This window comes from Zonotrichia leucophrys, chromosome 2 (assembly GCF_028769735.1).
Source record: "Zonotrichia leucophrys gambelii isolate GWCS_2022_RI chromosome 2, RI_Zleu_2.0, whole genome shotgun sequence".
Taxonomy (NCBI): Eukaryota; Metazoa; Chordata; class Aves; order Passeriformes; family Passerellidae; genus Zonotrichia; species Zonotrichia leucophrys.
This window is the reverse complement of record NC_088171.1, coordinates 105274563-105292537: the sequence shown is the minus strand read 5'-3', so window position 1 is coordinate 105292537 and position 17975 is coordinate 105274563. Positions and strand designations below refer to the sequence as shown.

Here is a 17975-nt window from a genome sequence, read left to right as displayed (position 1 = left end):
TCTTTCTTTGGGAAAAGAACGAAGAAGCCCGAGTGTAAATCTGAGGTAAAATAGTAATTTAAAATAACCATATAAAACAAAGGTGTCATGCTTGTTAATATAAGTCACATATTGGCTATGACTTCACCATGTATGCACCAGATTTAAATAGTATTCTGATGATATGTCAGACCTAAGCAAAAGGGAAGGGGAGGTAATCAAAGAGCCCTAGATTTCATAACCAATGCAAATGAATTCCAGAATATTTAAATACACCTACTATGCATGAACAAGTCAAACGTTTCCAGGGAAATAAATTTTCATCTATAAACTAACACTTGTCTCATTTTACGTACATCATGATAGCCTGAATCAATCAGTTCTACGATTTCTCCAGCGTACAAGATAAGAAATAATTCCTAAAATGAAAAAGATTGATATCTTTAGCAAATTACATAATGTGCAATTATTCAGCAAGATATTTTGAAAGCTTATCACTTTAAATAGCCTCAATCACTATGATTTATGAATTGTGTTTTAAGTGTGTAGCTGTGCTTAAAATACAGTACAGAATTGTACTTGAAAGTAAAAAAAAGGTACCCACATTACTATTGCTTCCTAGCCATATACAGTTAGCATTTAATTTTTGTGTGATCTGAAGCTGAAAATTTTGTACTTGCATTTTGCTCTCTCACTCAGAAGCACAGAAAAACTGCAAAAAAAAGCCAAAAAAGACCCCTTAAACCCCACCAAATAAATACATATAACTCTTTTTTTTCCCACCAACTACAGAATATTAATACAATGCCTACTTCTCAGGCTTGAGAAAACAAATATTACTTAAGAAAATTTCCCCAATCGACTAGTAGTAACATCTCAGGAATTATCCTTGTTTTCCCTTCTCTTTTCTTCATGGATAATTGTTTTCCAAAGTAATAGGATTTTGCTCTATGGTCTAAGTGTTCCTGAACAGAATAACTTTACTATGAAAAAAAAAAATTGAACATGGCTGTCTACAGTGAGACTAATATACCCTTTTCCTCTTACCAGTGAATGTTTTTCAGTTAGGTATGGACAAGCTGATGTGGCCAATGCTATTATAACCTTTAATCATCCACTAAACAAATATTTAACACCAGCATCAGCTAAACGAGCCCATCCTCTCTTTGCTTTAAGGGTTTTGTCATTCTATAATGCAACTTATACTCAAAAATATATGACAGGGAGAATCCCAAAAAAACAAAACCAAAGAAAATACTTTGGCAAAAATCTCACATATCAACGTCTCAGAAGCCAGAGAGCAGAGTCATATTTTAAAACATTGCTGTTGGAAAAAACCTGAATACTCTTTATTTTGAACAGGCAGAATAAGAATTACCATCTGTTGCTCAAAGAACCCATTCTGAAAATTAGCCTCTAACTAAACTTCCAAGAACTTCTAGTTGAGACATTAAGAATTTATCTGGAATGAAGTGGATTGAAAAAAAGAGCAGATATTTGCTTAGATAGACTTCTGGTCTGATTTACAACAACTCCTCCTTCAGTAGGCTTCAGCTAAAGAACATGTGCATCAAAGAGAAGCTTTGTTCAGATTTAGGATAAAAATCCTCAAACAATCAAGAAAACTAAAAGTCTTCCATCCCCGTTCAGAAAGAGTCTTCTTTTTAGAATGTACACAACTCACCTGGGCTAGTCTGCACACAGAGCAGAGAATGGTCTTTGCCTTGCAAAACTTATTTAAGCCTTGCATAAATTTGCATTAAGAGAAAAGAAGACAAAAATCTGTATTTTCACATTCACCTGTCAGTGAAGTATTGCAGGATTTTCTATTAGGAGAGATTACCTATGAGCCCTTAAGATGCATCACTAAGTATGTTCACAGCCTCATCAGAGCATCACTACAAGTTCACACCTCTAAGGAAACGTGAAGTGTTTCAACTGAACTACTGCAATTGGAGCTGGTCACAAACATCAAATACCAGGCATCAACAAAACCCCACAAGTCGCAAAATGCTCCACTGGCATGGTCTGTTTTCAGCTCAAGGTACAGGAAGGACACAAACCACTTGCTTTTATCACCATAAGCTTTCCTCCCATTTCATCTCACCCTTGCTTAGTCTTCACATGAATATAAATGCCGTGACTCTACAGATTTTTAAAATGTGAACTTTGCTACTAGGTTTGGTGCAGATCTGTAATTTTTTAAGATGTTTGAAGTCCCCTGTTTAATACAAATTTCAGACACAAACGTCACATTTAACTGTGTTTCGCACAGACTAAGTCTGATCAATTTTTAACTGAAGCACTACATATTTTTTCTGTTAATATTCTTCTGAAGACCTCAGTTTGGGAATCAGTAATATAAGGTTTTCATCTCAAACTGCAGACCTCCAGAAAAACAGATCAAAATCAAGGCAAAGAAAGGAGGTACAAGAGCACTAAAAAGATGTATGACTAATTGTGGTGATTTGTTTTTAACACTTTACAATGAAATACAGAACTTTCGTATATATTTTTACATTTCCTCCCTCAACCTCAGTTCTGATGTTTTCTTTCCTAAGTTTGGCAAACAAATGCTAGTTTCATATAAATGTGCACTTTGAAAACAAGAATATTTTCTAGACGTTAATTCTATATTCATTTTTCAGTGAAGAATACTTTAAAAACCTTAAAAGCATTGTTCATCTGTGAGGCACATGTTAAGTTAAGCCTATTGAAAGGCCAGTTTTTATAAATTAGACCAGAAGCCCATCAAGCCCAAAGACCTCTGAGTCAGACCAGAAGTTCCCCATGGGCCCCCACAATCTGAAATGATGGGCAATACTGGATGCTCAGGAAGGGAGCCTGAGAATTAGGAAAGCCTGTGGTCATGGAGTCCTTGGTGCAGCCTTTTAGCTTCTGGATTTGGGGTACTATTACTGGCAAAATGAAGTATTTATGTTGAACAGGCTGAGCTGGTAAAAATCAACGAGAAACAGGAAGAGTATGTAAAGAAAGAGAAGGACTTTGGAGGATTTTACTTTTACTCTTCTGTGGTTACAAGTGTCAGTAATGATATTAGTTTCCAATTAAATGTTCTTGAAAAGCAAGAAGATACACATAACAACTGAGACCTGTTTTTTCTCTGTCACACTTCAAGCATAAATATTAATGTTGTTATCTAACCATACTTAAAATAACTTATTAAAACTGGATTGTTCACTATTAATTTGTTTTAAGTCTCCCTTTCCTGGCTGACTGCCAAAACAGTTATAATGCTATACAATTGCAATACACAAGAGATCCATAGCACCCTCTAATTACTCTTTAAATACCTCACACAAGCACTGCCTTCTCTTACAACTGTGAGGCCATTAGGTAGGGTTGAAATCTCAAAATCTTTAGCCCAGATACTTTATTTTATTTCTGAAGTTTGCATGGAATATGAAAATGTTTGCCTGAACTGTGGGCAAACATTTGGAACATGAACACCATCCTCCACTCCAACCCTTCTCTTCTACAGGGGCTGTCAGTCCTGGGAAGCATACCTGAGGCCTGACTGCATTTATACTCCAAAATTCACATCATGAATAAAACACTACTACTGTCTCAGTTTTGCAACACTACAGAGTACTTTGGGCATGTGCAAAGGAACTTAACCCTACTAAATCAAATCCCTCCAATATGAAGACTGAGTTTAAATGTGTGATTAATGCCACAAAATTCTCCTGAAAGTTTCTCTAAAACAAAGTTAAAGGCCCTGATCTACAAAGATTTACTTATGTAGGTGTGTTAACTTCAGTGTCAATGGTATTAAACAAAGTTATTCATTCTTGTAAGCCTGGTCTAGATAACTCTAAAATTTCAACTAAAAGGGCTCATCACTTCTGAAGAGTCATTTCATTTTTGCAGACTTCTCTAGACCTCTGGTGTGAAGAAAACCACAGAAACATTTTAAGCCATATAAGTTTTTCATCTACCTGAAGTTCAGACAAATTGAAAGACAAATTATTTGATGTTCACTATCACCATCAGAATTCAAAATTTACATAAACATTTAAGACATAGGTGCAGTCAATATTGTTACTTATTGAAGTCTCATGCAACATTACTATAAAAGCATTTGCGTTCGAAAAATAAAAAGATAAAACACAGCCAGGTTAACAAAAAAAGTTATCCAATTCCCTACTCAACAACTAAGAGTGTTCAAAAAAGCTAAAATACAAATTATTTTGTATTAGGCTGAGGAGGTTTGACTTCAGCATTGTCCAACCATGCCCTATAACATTACCTAATACTACAGTCAAGAAAAATCGAAACAAAACCCCAGTCTTGGCCACAACAGTCAACACAGCCTTAAATGCAGTTAGTGATGATCTGTACAGCAGTAGCCCACTGAGCTGTGGGGCTGGGATACAAGCCAGGGCTAGCTAGAAGTCCAGCTTGATTTCAGCTGTGCATGGCTTTGGTGCACTGACTTACAGGACACAGCATGAACCCAGTGCCCTATGCATTCCCTATTCAAAATGACAATAGAGAGCGTTTTCTATCCTTTTTCCAGCCACCCTTTACATTTTCAAAGAATATGTGTTTAAAAGGAACAAAACTCATGCATAAGTAATAGTGTTTACTTACTCAATTTCTAGCATTAAAGTTACTATCATCTTGATCTCTGATCCTGCAATCAGCCATGTGTGTTAACTTTACCTAAGGGTGCAGTCCCACTCATTTCAATTACTTTGGTGCCAGTTTCTGTTCTGATGCACAAGCACCATCAAGGACAAACCCCCATAAATGCAAAAGGCAGTAAGAGCGACCTCCTATAAGCTAAAATTAAACTTGTCCTACAGTTAGTTGACAGCATCTTTTCAGTATTATATTTTCTCTACTAAACTAAGCATACACATGGGAAGTTATCCAGGTTTACCTTCAAAACCTGGCAATTGGTAATACAATCTGGAACCCCACATGTAGCTCTAATCATTTGGTGTGAATGCAGCCAGGGACTATACTGATTGAAAGAAGTTCCCATATGGCAATGGTAAAGCAGGTAGTATTTAAAAAAAATATAAAAAATAGTGATTATCACATAATAAAATCCATCACTATAAAACAGCCTCCTACTGGCACTCTCAAGGAGAACAGAAATGAAATAAATCCTGGGACTAGAGTTACCTACTTGTATTTGGAGGTGGCTCCTCCAAGACAAAAACTAACCCATTCTGTTACAGTAGGTAGAGAAACTGCAGTTCTCCCTCATGGATCAATCTGTTCAAGCCACAGGCACAGGACTTTCAGCACCAGAAGCCTGAAACCTTTCAGGAGGACTTCACAGAAGCCACAGGCTGTGTACATATGCACAGAACGTGTCCTGCCTGAAAAAGGCTGCTTGATGCGACACAGCAGAGTAAGGACGCGTACCTAAAGTCATTTTTTGTGTTAGTACTGACACCAATTTTTAAATTAACATCAAGGTACCTTACTGAAAAGTGTGATCAAACTACGCGGCAAAACAGTTGGATGCAAGTAGGGAATATGAATGAAAGAACGTATTTCTTTTAACTAATGTCTTGAACACAAGGAATTATCTGTTGAAAATGTACAGCTTTTGTCCACAGGTAGCGCATATGGAAAAGTAGAACCATGCAGTCAGTTTGTTCATAAAGTAAACTTTGACCACATAATCTGATATGTGCCACACTGCAGACTTTTGCATCGCTGTCACATGACAGCCATGACTTATCAGACTGAACAGAGTGACAATTTCATTCTTCAGGAGCTGCAGAAGTGCACAAAGCACAAAATAAAGAGCATTTCTTTGGAGTACAAGAACAGTTCTCTGCTCTGCTGCGTGAATATTGATAAAAACCCCTATAATGTGAAGTTTTTCAATAATTCTATTACAGTAGAATTATTACAGTATGCAGCACACCAAAAATGTATTAAGTATTTTTCCAGCTATTTCAAAATAATACAGCAATTTAAGTATTTAAACTTTCAGTTCCACTCATATGTTTTGTACCCAAAGAACTGTCGTTGAGTAACAAGAATTTCCTTGAAAATCTCTCATGGTAATACAAAATACAGATTAAAGCTACCTTGGGCTCACTAGCCTCATTCCAGATAGAATGGTACGGGGGTTCAGTTATTAAATAACTATTGAAAACTGGACCAGTAGCTCTGCAAGCAGCAAAACCAGGGAGGCTCCATTTCCTGCAGCAATTTCCAGCTTGAGGTAAGCGCTGCTGTGAACTCTCTGACGTGCAGGTTAAATGCACCGTTCTACCTGGCTTCCTTACTTCCAGAAATTTTGTAGAAAATATTCACCTGGGAGACCTCTGCTGCCAAATTTATTTGAAATCTTCTAACAGCCGAAAGAGTTATTAGAGAGACTGAAGGCACACAGAGATTATAGCTCTATTTGAGCTGCACCTGTTAAAGAAATAAAGCTAATAAAGCACGTGGAATAATTAATTACTGGCAATTGCTGTTACTAACTACTGTCACACCTGGTACCACAGGATCTTTTTCTTCGAAATTCAGCGGAAGCACAGTGCCCATGCTGCTGTCCCTGTTGCCATCACAGATGCCACATTGTCCCAAAATTAACCACAACACCCTGGCTGTGCAGAACACACACAGAGTCTCCACTCTATGCTTATGCTCAGTAGGAACTTGCTATAACTAAATTTACAGATACACATCAGAAATAAGAGTGGAAGTGCGAGGTTTTGTTGTTTGAAAAGGAAATGTTCTTACTTCTATGAAGCCAACAAAAACATGGCTATGGGTGAACTATACCTACAAAGAGGTACTGCAAAGGTAACTGACAAGGCAATTCTATCCCTCTTCAATGCTTACTTTCCAAAAAGGAAAGAAAAAGACTCTGAAGCAAATTTTCATATCTGGCTCCTGACTTAAGATCAATTTCATTTGCAAAATTTGCCTGAAAAATCATTCAGCTATCTATGAGTTATATTAAGTGAAAACCAATACATTTACTTGTCAACACACTCCAACCTTCAAAACTGGTTTTGGAACATTCTGCCACTTAAATCCAAACATCTAATTTTTGATTAATGACTGGCCTCTGCCTAGGGTTAAATCCAGCAGGTACATCTGAATATACCTTTACAACATGAGCTTCAGAAATATTTCTGTCCTAGTTTTCCCAGTGCCAAGACGATCATAATCACATGCATACACGACATGTAGTAGCTCATATAATAAATAAATAATAAATAACCATATCATAAACTTCACATATTTGTAATACTGAATACTGGACAAGTCACACTAGCCCTTGGTCTGAGCACACAAGTTTAAGCACATGAAGCCTGCGGGTCCACAGAGAGCAGAAAGTTATGTGCAGCCTCCGCAGGAACAGGGGCCTGTGTGTGTCCAACACATTTTTTTTCTAATTGTAAGGAAGACAAGGAGCCTTGATGAAGTGTGATGATTGAACATTTAAATTAATGACTCAGAAACGTACAGCGGTCATGTTTCAGGCTCGATAATAGGATATAAACCAGAACAGTAGGGCGGGGGGAAGAAAAACTAATAGAATATAAAACCACGCAGGCCAAGCTACAGGCGACTCCTGAATTTTGCCCTTTTACATCCTCCGTCCCCGCGCCCGGGAGCGGCTCACGCCGAGCGCCAGCCCGGGCGGTGAACGCCGCCTCCGCCGGGGGCCGAGCAGCCGGCCCGCAGCGCCCGCGGCAGCGCGGCGGGCAGGGGCCGGGAGGGGCCCGGGCCGAGCAGGGGTCACGGGGCCCTCCCCCACAAACTTACTGCCCGCAGCCCGACCCACGCAGCCCGCCCAGCCCAGCGCGGCTCCCGCCCGCCCGACCCCTCGGCCCCGCGGGCAGGAGCTGGGGCACGGGAGAAAGTTGCCGAGAAAGTTTCTGCGGAGGAGAAGGGGCCGGGGGTGCGGGACGCCCCCCGCCCCCGGGGCGCGGCGGCGGGGCGAGGCCGGGGGCGGGCGGCCGGGGCCTAGCGCCTCCATCGCCGCCGCCATCGCGGCCGCCGCTCCCGTGGGGCGGCGGAGCGGGGACGCGGCCGGGGCCTCACCTGCCTCTCCTCGGCGTGGCGGGTGGGAGAAGGAAGGGGGGAGGGAAGGAAGCGGGGGCCCCCCCGCTCCTCCCGGAGCCGCGGCGACCCGGGGAGGGAAGCGGGGAGGAGGGGAAGGGAGGAGGGACGAGGAGGAGGGAGCCGAGCGCTCCGGTGCGTGCGGGGAGCTGGAGCCTCGCTGCGGGAGGAGGAGGAGGAGGAGGAGGAGACTCCCCGCCCCTATGGCCGGGATCTCCGGTGGGCACCGCGGCCCCTCCTCCGCACCGTGTTTCCCTCCATGCGCTCCGGGTCGGGATCGCCGCGCCTGCCGGCCGGGGCAGCGCCTCCGCGCTCGAACCGGAGGCCGCGGGGAGGAGCTGGGCGGCCCCCGTGGAGCCGGGCTGGCGGCTGCGGTCCCTCCTCCGCGCCGCTGCGCACCGAGACAACATGGTGGAGGCGTGCGGGGCGGCGCGGGGGCGGCGGGGAGGGAGCCGGGGCTTGCCCTGCCCCGCGGCTCGCCCGAGGGCGGCCGCCTACTCCCGGCCTTGGGTCCCGGGGACCCCGGTCGGGGTAGGTCCTCCCGCCTTGCCGTGCCGGGCTGGTGAGCTCGGTGAGGCTCTCTTGCCAGAGAAGCTGAACGTGAAAGATTCCGGCAGCGGAGCCCTTCGGCGTCGTGCGTGAAAAGCGAAAAAAAAAACTTTTAAAACTCCTCGCCTGGGCGTCTTCAGGTGGGCCACGGCTTAGGCTCGGTGCACTTAATTTCCTGTGGGTCAGACAGGAGCAAGATGGCCCTCCGGCAGTGCGGGTGCCGCGCCGGCAGCTCGGGAGTGCCCAGGGCGGAACAGACCTGCCGCCGAACAGCGAGCAATGAACCAGCCTGTAAATTACGCATCAGGAACTCCGGGGAATTCTACGTTACGGGTTTCCCACTCATCGCGGTTTCATTAGTCAGTGTTTCGTATTTTAAGAAATAAAAATTTGGGTTCCTGTCAAGGTGGGCTTCATGGGAAAAGGTGGTTCAAATGCATCTAGCCTTCAGAGCTGCAGACTGCAGGAAGGAGTGGAAGAACATTAAAAAAAATGAACCTAAAGACCCGAAGTTTACATGGACAAATCGGCAGTTCTCATTCAGCATTATTTTTTATTTTCCTCAGCTCTCTAATAATCAAATTTACATCTCCCCCCGTTTTATTTTCTTTAAAGGCTGATCAGATGATAGTAGTTGTGTTGATCACTAATGATAACTTAATATAGTTTGTTCTTAAGAAAAATAATTGAGTCAGGATGTCCAGTTTATTTTGCAGGCAATGCTGCAGAGTAAAGCCATTTGTGCTTTTTGATTTCAGATAAAGCAAATACATGTATTTGCTCTTAGAGGACCATAGATACCCTTAAACATTTAACAAAATAAAAAAAAAAAAAGTGTTCTAGATTTGGAGACTCAATACCATAAATTCTTCTCATGTAACCTTATTAGAGTGGTGGAACTCATTATATCCTGTTCAGTCAGAAATCTAACTTACATTATATAGAAATGATTTTTAACTTAAACAACAATTGTAAGTTTTGCAAATTGACCTTGGCAATGAATTACTTAACAGTTTGCAGCCTGGTTGAAGCTCTGGGTCAGCCATGGCTTCACAACTCCAACTGGGTCTTGAGTGAGAGCGAAGTTTGGATTCCAGTATGATTTGTGGTGTTTTGTATACACAGGCAAGTGTTGCTGATTGGTTCGTTTTACAGCACAATGGCAAAATTTGCATACCTGAAAACCACGAGACCTAGTTGTGTTGTCATCTTCATGACGTTTCAGAATGACTCACATAAGAAATTTTGTGGCATTGGGCTAAAGCTTCATAGTTAGAGACACCCTGGCTCTTGCCAGCTGTCGCTGTAATTTGATGTCTGGGTTTCAGGTTCGGTGTTCAGGGGTGGGATTATATCGTAGTCCTTTCTCACGGCACCTGGCGATGCCCGTGTGGTACCAAAAGGTTTGATGGGATTCTCAGTTCATCACACCTCTCCTGTTGCTTTCTCTCCTAAAGACCAGTGTAAGGAATGATTTGGTGAGTTTCTGAAAGGCTGAGTGACTAACTGTCCTCTGCTGTCTGTCTTATGTGTATGTGTGCTGCCACAGACAGCACTGGGGCTGCACTAGTGATTGACTCGGTCGGTAGTGGAGAGACTGTCACGCTTAATTTCAAGCACAGTGTGATTAAAATAGCAGAGCAGTTGGGGAGAAGGCGAGCTGACCAGTCCCATAGCTGAGAGCAGGCTCGGACTCACACCATATGGGTGTGAAAGAATAGATGAGGGTCTGAATCGGGAGTCTTGGAGGCTAGGCATGCTTTCATTGCAGTGGAAAAATTGGCTGCTTCTTAAATTGTCTTGCACTTGTCACTGATAGTCTGAGTGTTCCTCACAGTGTTCCTTTTATAAGGAAATGTTGAGCAGGTGACTTAAAATGATGAAACTGTTGGTAGTTCAGCCTGATTAATCCTGCACAGGATGGGACTCAGAGTGTCATTGCCACCTTTTGCCTGCCAGTCACGCAGCCTGCAAAATGTCTGCCACATGATACCTGGGTAAAGCTCCCTTTCCATGGCCATTCCTGAGTGGGCTTTCTGATGTGTTGCACTGCAGGTGGACTGACACTGTTTGGTATTCGCTCAGGAGACTGAGTGGATCAGCCAAAACTACCAATCTCACCTACTAGTCAGGCAAGGCCAGTGTCAGCTTCTAGGAATTTCCCCTCTCTTTCATTCTTTTGTTTTAAATTAATATTTTTGACCTTGTGAGGGAAGGAGGAGGGAGGAGCTGCCCTTGAATGCTTTAGCATGGCTGGAATATAGTGTAAGAAGCTACTAATGCAGGGGTTCATTGCTGCCATTTGCTGAACACAGTTTTCCAAGTAGCCCTTCACACAGGCTCAGCATTCACTAACTCCTCATCTGTGTGCTATTAATTTAATCTTGAAGATTTATGCAAATAGCTTATGTTTAGGCAGGCATTCTCCATGCACTATCCTTGAAAATTCTCATATATTTGAATTACTTTCTAAAGTGATCATTTATACTTATACAATCCTTAATGTGTTTGAGTAATTTGAAAAACTCAAAAATATATGATAGGATCAAATACATATTACACCAAATAAAGTATTTTTAGGGTGATATGAGGGAATACAGGTGTAAGAGCAAGAAGAGGGAGGAACAGAGGAATAGAGTTGGAGACAGGCAGACTAAAATATTTCAAACAGTGATGTGGGTTCAGTGGTTTGTAATTGGGGCGTACAGGACTTGCATCCTGAGATATTGACGGAGATGGACAGATTGATTCCCTGAAGAGTTCTGCCAGTACATGCCAAAAGTCAGTCTATGGTACACGTGGTAGTAACCTGAAAACATCAACACATTATTGAAAACACTTGGTGGGATTCTGCAATTTGGAGTAAATTAAAAAAAATATCATTACAGTGGTTCATGGATAAACAATTTTTTTCTTTTGAAAGGAAAAAAATATTTCTGGACTTAAATGAATTCCCTCTTTATGAGAAATAACTGAGGTAGTCAAGGCCTCATCCTAGCTATTGCTCTTTGAAAGTGTAGAAAACAATGGTATTTTATAGCAGCACCTCCTAAAATTCATGTCCAAATTTCCCATTGCTCGTTTTACTGTGTGATCATATTACAAAAAAATAGTTAATCTTGGAAATAGTATTAGTCACTTGCTTACTTTAAAACTCTTGGATCACTGTTTTAAGAACACAGTGTTTAGCAAAACATAGTTTTTTTCTTTTTAATCCCAAATACATTTCTTTTGAATCTGAATATTCTAAGCATTAGTTGAATAAGTGGGTAGCTTTTGTCATGTTAATTTCTATTTAATATTCCAGAAGCTATTAATAAAATCATTGATGTTTAAAAGTGAAAGATCTTCCTTAGATATAATGCAAATTACATACCAGTATAGTAGTTCAGTAAGGAAATGGAGTGCTAAGTCACTGTGTGGTTGGTCTGTAATTATTTCCTATTCTGAAGCAAGTTTCCTATTTAAGCCTCATGTTAAACTTGTCCCATTTTGCCTTAAAATGCATCTGCATCTCCAAATGGCCAGGATCTTTTTGTTTGGTGCCTGCATCTATTTGTGAGGTTAAATATTCCGTTCTTTCTCAAATAGCACTTCTGTTTGATCTTGCATAACATCTCTAATTATTTATGCATATTATACTTCTAGCAAGTACACGGAGGGTTCTTTTTGAAAAACATTGTTTCAAAGATGGTTTTTGAACTTACTAAAAGTTATGCTTAAAAGCTTGTTAGACTTTGAAAACCCCCTATTCCCAAACCTGTTGCTATTTACATTTGTGTCACATCCAGTTACATCAGACACGCTGGATTACATTGTATAATGAAAGCCGTATTGCTGTACTCTAATCTTTATCTCTTTATATCCGATCTCCTTTGAATTGCACATGAGTATTGCTTATGGTTACTTAAAATAACTACTGCTTTTGTTTCAAGGGCAGTGCTATATATGATGAACACTTAACACTCAACCCTGCTTTGGGAGTGACTTCACATCCTGTGTCTTCGGTTCTTGCATGATTTAATTGGGAAGCTTGCACACATTCTTTTTTTATTTTTCATTTAAATTTCATAGTTGAAAAATCTGAAACCTGCAAAATCATACATGTTCAGAAAAAAATAATATATTTACCTGTGCCACTGTGCTCTTCTGAGAGATTTGGAATGTATGCCTTCCTCTTCACAAAGCAGGTCATGTACTCTTAGGGAGAGTGGAAAAGGACAAAGAGTAGGAGGAAAAGAAGTTTGTGCAGTAAAGCTGACCTGAAGTGGGGTTGGTTTTGACATCACTGCCAGAGTCATTCATAGCCTGTAAGAGATTTCTGACCTCCTTTGATAGCCAGTAAAAAGAAGCAATTTCTGCTGACTTTGGGAGACTTGCACATGTACATACTGGTTATATGTATTTTGTTTTTCTTGAATTCTTGAACTCACACAAAGACATTATTGTGTGAGTAATGTTTAATAATGTTAGTAGCTGCAGAATCCAAGTTAAAATGGCATTTAGGGAGCACTGGAAGAGGATTCTGCATCCAAATTTCCTCTTTTCCAAGGCACCCTGAATTTTTACTGTTGAACACACATGCTGTTGTGGTGCTTTTATATATATGACTTCAACAACAAAGCCAGGTGAAATAGAATGAAAAAAAAATCTTACTCTCCTGTCATCAGTAGTTAAACCTTACTTGGAACTCTGTATGGTCTTTTCCTCTCAGCTATCACCTTGCTTAAAGATGAGCAAATTCCTCAGGCTATGTGAATGCCCTTCATTATACATTGATGCTTAACAGGTCTTTAGAATTTTCTGTGACAGGTTGTTTTTTCTTGCCCTCTTGCTTGGGGATAATTGTTGGATTAAGAATCCTTCCTCCTTAATTTAGGGATGAATATGATGAAATTTATCGCTGTGGGAGTAGTTCCAGGAGCAAAATCATTCCCTCAATCTGTGATGTCAAACAAACCCTTAGAATAGAGCTTAGATCAGGATGGAGCTGTTCACCATTAGAGATGGACATAACTGCTGTCCACCATTTAGAGATCTGAGAAAACTGGACATCTCTCAAATATGTGGGCTTGTTTTCCCAGCATGCCCTTTATTTCTATTGTTTTCCTCAGGACTTTAATGTTCTCATCACCATTCCTTCAGGTGAAGGTTACAGTTCCCTCAGGTCTGCTGGTGTATAGGTTTTCCTATAGTTTTATAGTTTTTCAGCTCTGCCAACATGATCTTAGTTTACATCTCCTAATAGTTTTCTACAAGCCAAGAACATGTTGAGGCAATTTTGCTAGGGATATACACATTGTTGTGCTCACTGGCATGAGGAAAGAGGTAATAACATAGGAACACCTATGTTCTTTACATGTCTTCTTAGTCACTTCTTTAGGTGTTTTCTTAGTCACTTCTAAGTGACTTCTTATCCCGCCTACAACCAGAATGGTCTGGATTTTCTGAAATTTCAGAATTTAGGAAAATCCAATGTGATTGCATTAATAGATGAAGAGAGAGCATGGTGGTGGGGAATAGGGAAGATTATAGGGCTCTGTTTTCCTGATATTTAACTGTTCCATGGTTCTGCATGGATGTTTTTCAGTTCCCACCTCACTTTAGGTAAATGTCCTTTGGTTTGCTTATCACTATCTGCCATGTTCCCTCAAAGCAGCCACAGTCTCTTCCATTCTTCCCGAGAATCTCTGTTGGGGCTGAATGAGTGAGTCATGGAGCCAGCCAAGGCAACAGCTACTCAAGAGGCTGCACCTGTAGAAACTTGATTCTTAACATCTGAAGAAGACATGAAGAGATGGAAGAAGGCTGCGTTTATTAAAAGCAGAGCTTGTATCGTTTCCTCGTTGTTAATTGTTATTATTGAGTGTAAGAGTTTTCAGTTCTTATGACTGCCCATCTTCCACTTTTTCTAGGCAAAGATTGTTTTGGGCAATTGCCTGCCTCGCTGCTCTGACACTTTCAAAGTGAAAGTCTGCTGCTTTCTCATGTTAGAAGGAAGCAACTTTGCCAGCTGAGTTGCAGAACAACACCTCTGCTTCCAAACTGGACACAGCCCTTTGTAATGTCCCGAGTCTCCCACGCAGATGGCAGGGATGTGCATTTTGCAGTAGGTGTTAATAGTACATCCATACCTGACCCAAAGGCAATTAAGCCTCTGGACAGTCTCACTGCTCATGTAGAGGCTTAGTAGATCTAAGGTGAGTTCTCCAAAATCTCTGTCTGCATTTCCTCTCACAAGCCAAGGAGGTTGGAGATGCTCTGTTCAAAGGCTTCCAAGGCTAAGCTAGCATTTCTTTGCAATTAGGTAGGAGCACAGAGCTGGAACAGACCTCCCACCATGCAACAGCTATTGTGGGAAAATGTTAGCAGCTTTAACCTTCTCCACCTCTAGCTCAAAAAGAAAAAAATATACAGGAATTAATAAAGAAGGAAAATACTTTTGAGTTACTCTTCTCTTTTTTCTGCAGGCTCCTGATTTGTCCTGATGTTTTATCACTGTGCTTTTTGGGCATCTGGCTTTCAGGAGAAAAAAAGGAGCAGAACAGAACCAAACCTGAGCCTGCCTTCATGAGTGCTGAAGCTGGTGATGGTATGTCACAGCCACCCAGAAACTTTTTGTTCATATTCTTCAAAAGAAAAAAGAAAACACTGCTATAAAGGTTCAGAAGAACTAAGTATATGCCATGAATTCAGAACTGCAAACTACAAAAATGACAAATTTATTTAGAAAGGAGAGGTTTTACCAACATATATTTATACAAATTTTGAGTTATTCTAAGAAAGGCACCTGGCAAATAGTCCTTTCCCCTCATCTGCTTCTTTGAATATGCAAGTAATTGATCCTGTTGCTTGAGATAACTGTAAAACTTTGGAGGGAATGTGAAAGTATTTGTTTGTTTTTTTTTTTTAAAGTAACATCATATTCAGCTATTTAATTCTGTTATACATTTCATTAAACAGTTTGTTGTAGCCAGATACCATTGCATGTTGGTATTTCATTTCTCATGGAATAAGTTGTAAATGATGGGATAAAAAGATACATTTATATTTCTCATAATGGACAATGCTAGTTAATACTATGCAGAAAAATGTAGCTAAATGAAAGAAGAAAAAATACCAGCTAAACAAAGATATATGACATTAAGGATTACATTAATATGGGTCACATGCTTCTTCCTTCTGCCTATTTTTCCTTTCAGTTTTGGTTAAAGTGGGATTTTCTAAAGCACAAGAATTTCCTACTCCTCTTTCCATCAAAATGGAGCCTGTTGAAAATCAGACAGTGTGTTCAAAACTGTCCCACATTTTTGCTTTTGTTTTCTAATTGGGAAGAAAAACAAAACACAGAACGTTCCAAAGTATTTTGGTTTTAAAATGTGGGCTTGGACATCTTTGATGCATCATCATAACAGCTAGAAGGGACATTATTGTTCTTGATGGAAAATGCAATCCATGCAGGAACCCCAGATGATGGGGGGAAATGAGGAACCTAAACCATGACAAACTCATGATAAGTAATGACAAACCATTCTGAAGCCAAACATTTAGATTTGCTTGGACAGTTCAAAACATTTTGGATTCTTTTTTTATTTTCCCAAAGGGACATGACATTGTTTTGACACAACCAACGTTTTCCTGTGGAACAAATATTACAGAAAATTCTTTTCTATTAAAAACCATGAATAGAAAATTCTGGAGCAGCAATAGAGGGAAATAGTCAAGCCAAAACCAAGTGCATTTGAAAATGTCCTCTCAGGAGAATCTTATGACTGCTCCAACCTAGCAATAAGGATTTTATTTGAAGGTAAGTTTATTTCCTAGACAACAAACATAACCTCATGAAATCCATGTAGCATTTGGTGTGTTCAACACATTTGAAATATGATGTTTCTCAGAGTTGCTTGAGAACTGTAAAAATTTGAAAGAGCTCTGGTGGAAGGCTTGGGCCTTTGACATGAAAAATCACATCTGAGATTTCACAACTGTTTTCCTAGGACTGGGCATTTTTTAAAAACTGAACACTACTTTTTAAAAAAAGTCTCAGTCTACCAAGCAAAAATTTGTATGTTTAAAAACATAGTTTTAGCTTTAAAAACACGTAGGTAAATTCATAATTTTTTAATGTTCAGAGGCATACTCCTTAATTTGTTTTTAAAAAATGGGCACAAACCTCTTTTTAATGACAGTGAAGTATTTTCAGGAAATATAAGGGTTGCCATACTCTTATTGAATTTTTAGGATACAGGTAGTTAGGATAACCTGCCAGGACATTTTATATCCTTTAAAAAGTGTCCATAAGTCGCTGACTTGCTAGAACTGATGACTATCTCAATGCTTATTTGTCAAGGGAACCTGTGCTTTAAATGTGACAAGCTGTGTGCTGGCTTCTATGTCAGGGCAAGCTCCATCTTGTCAAGAGTGGGTGGGAGACAGAGCCTGTGATTCCCTATTACCCAAGTTAATCACATGCTTTTCTGAGTATAAACAGGTGATTCACCAAGTTTGAGAACAGAAGTGACCAACAGACCAGCCAGTGTTGAGCACCCTGAATATCTATCCACAGAGTTCACAGAATTCAGAACTCTGAATATCTATCACCACTTCTCAAATTTCACCCACACTTGGATCCTATTTCTTGTGCCAGGCTGAAGTGTCCCGTAAGGATACAAGACTTTTAGAGATGGGGACTGCAGAGTTTTGGGTAGAACAGGCTTAAGGGACCAACAAGCAAGGAGAGAAGAGCAACAAACAAAGCCAATGGTATCATGCCTGTTGGCACATGCATCATTTGATCAGTGAAATTATGTGAACTTTCACCTGGTTCTTGCAGGAGTGTGTAATTCTTTTATGTTCTTTGTGAGTGCAGTTTTCACAGTCAGATGCTGGTCCTTACAGCAGGTCTGTTAGAGGTCTTCATAACGAAAGATATAGTAATAAACAACCTTTGACAGTCCAATATGCAAAATGGCCACTGACAACTCTGAGCTTCACCACAGCATAGTGGTGTGGAATTGAGGGTGAGCTATTGAAGGGCCCAGGATCCTGGTAAAATCAGTAAATGCTCTATTTGCTTCATGATGGGAATGTCTAAGAAGTCACATTAAAATGGAGGAGTGGATTTTATAGCTGGGGGCTTCCCCTTGGAATGCTTATGGCACTAGCTCAAAGAAAACAAATTACAGATGGATCCTACAGAGTTGTGAAGGGCCAAGTTTTTTATTCAGCATCACCTGACAGTGCTGTTTATTAATAAATTCAGTGTGTTTCAATATAATTTTTCTCATCTTTCACCACATTTGATGTTTTTATATCTATAATTGTTTCATTAGTCATTTCTGTAGGCAGCCTGGCAGCTGTTGCTGCAATCCATTTAT

At 40.5% G+C, this 17975-nt stretch overlaps 1 protein-coding gene across 1 annotated transcript in view; it reads right to left on the bottom strand.

Moving 5' to 3' along the window:
• The window catches only part of YES1 (YES proto-oncogene 1, Src family tyrosine kinase), a 48871-nt gene extending 40559 nt beyond the window's left edge, over positions 1-8312 (bottom strand). The window contains exon 1 of the mRNA XM_064705942.1: positions 8032-8312. The gene's annotated coding sequence lies outside the window, so the exon portion shown is untranslated. The remainder of the gene's footprint in view (positions 1-8031) is intronic.
• Between the last annotated feature and the right edge of the window lie 9663 nt (positions 8313-17975).